Genomic DNA, 4,156 nt, shown 5'->3' with positions numbered 1-4,156 from the left:
AACAATTTCATAAAAGCCAAGAAGGACACACACTATTCCTTCAGGATGTCTTAGTTTGTTTTATGCTGCTATAACGGAATACCATAAACTAGATATTTTATAATAAACAAATGTATTGGTTCACAGTTCTGGAAAGTCCAATATAAAGGTGCCAGCTTCTGGTGAGGGTTTTCTTGCTGCATAATAACATGGCAGAGGGTGTCACATGGTGCAAGGGCCAAAAAAAAAAAGAGAGGTCCAGGAGGAGCAAACTCATTCCTGTGATGACAATAGCAAACCCACTCCTATGATGATGGCATTAGTTGTTCATTCACGAGGAAGAAGCCATCATGACTTAAACACTTCTTAAAGGTCACATATGTCAATACTGTCACAATGGCAATTAAATTTCAATGTGAAATTTGGAGGGAACAACCATTTAAATCATAGCAAACGTCTTTATGCAGAGTAATGACTGCGCTCGACACTAAAGGGGGAGAAGATACGAAAGACAATTTGGCTTTATCCAATAGTTTCGTGGGGTGCTTTGCCTAGTTTTCAGGCAACAGACTGCCCCTGGTGCCAAATCCCAGAATCCCAGCAGCTCCAGGAAATAAGAATGGTATGATTAGCTCCAGAAAAGTTTAATTTGGGTCCTGGAGAAGTAACTCAAAGTGCACATAATAGGTCAAGAAGAGTATTTAGGTAACAAAGAATATGATGGTGATGATGATGATAATGATGGTGGTGGTGGTGGTGGTGATGATGATTTTAAATCATTTAGATTTTAGGTCAGGATAACATTATTTGAAATCATTTTTCTCCTAGTAGTCTAGACTGTACCCCAATGACCTCCACTCCCTTCCTAATTCCATCAGTTCCACAATTTTGTGTTCATTGCGTCAGTAGGGATATGACTGAACAAAAGCAGAAATAAAAGAGTTGATCAGTTTGGGTGTCCAAAAAAATAAGTTCTGAGGGCACTAGAGAGGATAGAGAGTAAAGTGAACATGTTTATTGAGGAGGACAGAAGAGAAAGAAATTTTGAGACTATAGACATAACTAGAACCCAGCAAGAGGGTCTTCGCAAATTCCCTCCAGGCAAAAGCCTTCGGGAATGAAGAAGAACATAAATTTCTGTGCCTGATTATGGCCAGGAAGGAGCAGAATAATTTCCAAGTCCTCAAAATGAAACATGGAAGTATCAAAGAGAACCATTAGAGCTGAAGGGGACAGGTAGAGGGATATCAAAGGTGCAACTTACCTAGTAGATGACATTAAGGATCAGATGGCTCACCAGTGCATACAACCCTAGGGGAAGGAGAGATCCTTAAATAGAATGATATTGAGTTTGCCCATCCTATAGGTTTGTGGACTGAGATTTAAACCAGCCACTCCAATATGTAAAAGAAGACTATGTCCTGAAGAAATGTTTTATGAGTTCCTTAAATTTAGCTGAAAGCTGCTTTTGGAGGGGGTGTTATTAAATGGTGTCAACTCCAAAAAATGGTATCACACAGTTGGTTAAGAAAACAGAGGGCCTGAAATGGTACCTCACAGGTGCACATAATATCAACTTCTAACTGCAGGTAAAAATTAGACAGCAATTAAATGAGGATCATGATGACTGTGGATGGCACAATTTTCCCAAGAAGAAGCTGTCTGTCAAAATTTAACTCTATAGATGGAAATGACATCATATACTTGTACAGTGTAGCTCATTTTCTTGTCAAACATCTGATCTTAGATATACGGTAGTATTTAATTCACATTTCTAGACACACACACACACACACACACACACACACACACACACATCATAATGCTCAAAATGAAAGCCTCCAGGTGAATACAAATATTCTCTCCTCCACTTCTTAGCTTAGGTAGTGCCCGATATGCTTTTAAACTGTTAACTGGAATATTAATCACATATCACTTTAGACTACATGTTTGTCTAAGACTTCCTCACCTAACTCTTCAAAGGGACTGCATGCTGCCATCACTCTCCTGCCTCACATCTGCCTCTAAGCTCTCGAGTTTTCTGTCACTTCTAGCTCAGAAGTGATTCAAGATCCACCTTCTCTGAGCCATCCCCAATTTTAATGTATACTTTACATTTCCTTATTTCTGATTCGCAGCCACTTTGTTATTCTTTTTCCACTGTCAGTTTGCCAATCTTCTCCTCACTAAACTACCAGCACTAGGCATTGTGCAGTTCATAAGTTTCCTTCATTGGTTTCATATATATATGAAGTGTATGTTTTCATATATATATGAAATTATATATGGTTTCATAAATATATATTTGAGTCTCTTCCTGCCACTTACTAGCTACGTGCATTTTGACAAGTCATTTTGCAGCTCTCAAGTTTTAGCTTCCTCATTAATAAATTTGAGGGTTGAATTAGATAAAGGTACTGCAAACTGGAAACTGTATGGTGAACTGGGCACACTGATATGCTTTGTTTGGTCTGGACAGTATTTAAATATTTTTAATGATTTTAGATGGAGAATACATGCTCTACTTCTCCAAAGTCCAACTCCCTAATGCCTTCCACTCACCAGCTACACTTATGGGTATTTGTGTTCAGGACCACAAGATTAGGTGTTTTGTAAGTAACATTCATTCAACTCCAATGGCGCTTTATATCTTTTATATTTTTTTTGCTCTTCCAGCAGATACCTCCCATTCCACATCTCCTGGCCATAGTAATATTTCAGTAAAGCAAATTCTGCATCCTACACTCTGGTTTGAACAAGAAAGGTTAAGAAACTGAAGAAGATAAAGTCTGAACAAGAAGAAATAAAGATTCATTGAAAGGGCTAGGACTCAAATTTGGTTTTAATTGGCAATATTTGGGACTTCAGATGTCTGTCTAGTCATTATGCACAAAGAATGTGCCCCATCCACATTTGATCCACAACTGTCTTCAGTCTCTTGTCTCCCCCAGATCACCACTCTCTCTACAAGATGCAGGCCATCCCCGGACGCCCTCTACTATTCCAGCACCCTCTGGCTATCTGAGGCTGGAAACAACACAGAGTACCACCTAGGTTTCAATCCCTTCAAAGAAAAAGGCTTTAAAACGTTCACAAAAGCAGCTCAGCAGTCTTCTTGGACATCAAATCTCTTACAAAACAACATTTTGATATGTTAAATGTAAATCAATTGGAAGCACATGCATTCAATAGGGCCAGAAATGTGCCTAGGCTTAAAAATAAAGGAAAACATTTCAGTGCAGTAGCTGGGGACATTTGACAGCTACACAGTTTTGGAGTATAAAATATTTTCTGATATTCCATAGAAATTCAACTATGAGGAGGCATCTAGAGCCTTCCTGCTCCCACCTCTTTTCTGCCTTGTCACTGTAGCTCAATCCAACTATAATACCAAGACATTAATGAGTAATAAAATGGAGAATGCTATTATCTCATTCCACTCAGGAACATCACGTACCAAATGACCACCTGTGGGCTTTAGATAAAAGATAGTATCTATGTCTTTGGGGAAAACTAAAATCCAGTGTTGGAGGCTTGTACCCAATTTTCAGGCTGCCTCACATCTGACGGTAGGCTCTCCTGTAGGGCTGGGAAGATGTGATTCTTCTCCATACCAAGTTTCTAATTTGATGGGAATAAAATTCCTGCTTTCAGGAAACTCCCTACCCAGAGAGTAAGACAGAAGTAACATCCAGAGCATATTCAATAGGAAAGTCACAAGAATTAAGATGCTGAAATTGATATTGACAAATAAAACATAACCACTATTTAGGCTGTCCCTAGATTCATATTCTTTGCTATGTAGAACAACATATTTCATGGGTACTAATAAGAAGATAATAACAATACTACTACTACTCCAACCAATAATAATATCTTCCATTTATCAGTGCTCTTATGTTATAGGAACTGATCAAGACATTTTATATCCATTTGTACACATTTCTATTTAATGTACCCACCAACCCTTCAAGGTAGCTATTAATAGTCCCATTGGGGCCGGGTGCGGTGGCTCACGCCTCTAATCCCAGCACTTTGCGAGGCGGAGGCGGGTGGATCACGAAGTCAAGAGATCGAGACTATCCTGGTCAACATGGTGAAACCCCGTCTCTACTAAAAATACAAAAAATCAGCTGGGCCTGGTGGCGCGTGCCTGTAATCCCAGCTACTCAGGAGG

This window comes from Cebus imitator, unplaced genomic scaffold (assembly GCF_001604975.1).
Source record: "Cebus imitator isolate Cc_AM_T3 unplaced genomic scaffold, Cebus_imitator-1.0 Scaffold454, whole genome shotgun sequence".
In the NCBI taxonomy this organism is placed as follows: Eukaryota; Metazoa; Chordata; class Mammalia; order Primates; family Cebidae; genus Cebus; species Cebus imitator.
The sequence above is the reverse complement of the archived record's forward strand: the minus strand, read 5'-3'. Positions refer to the sequence as shown.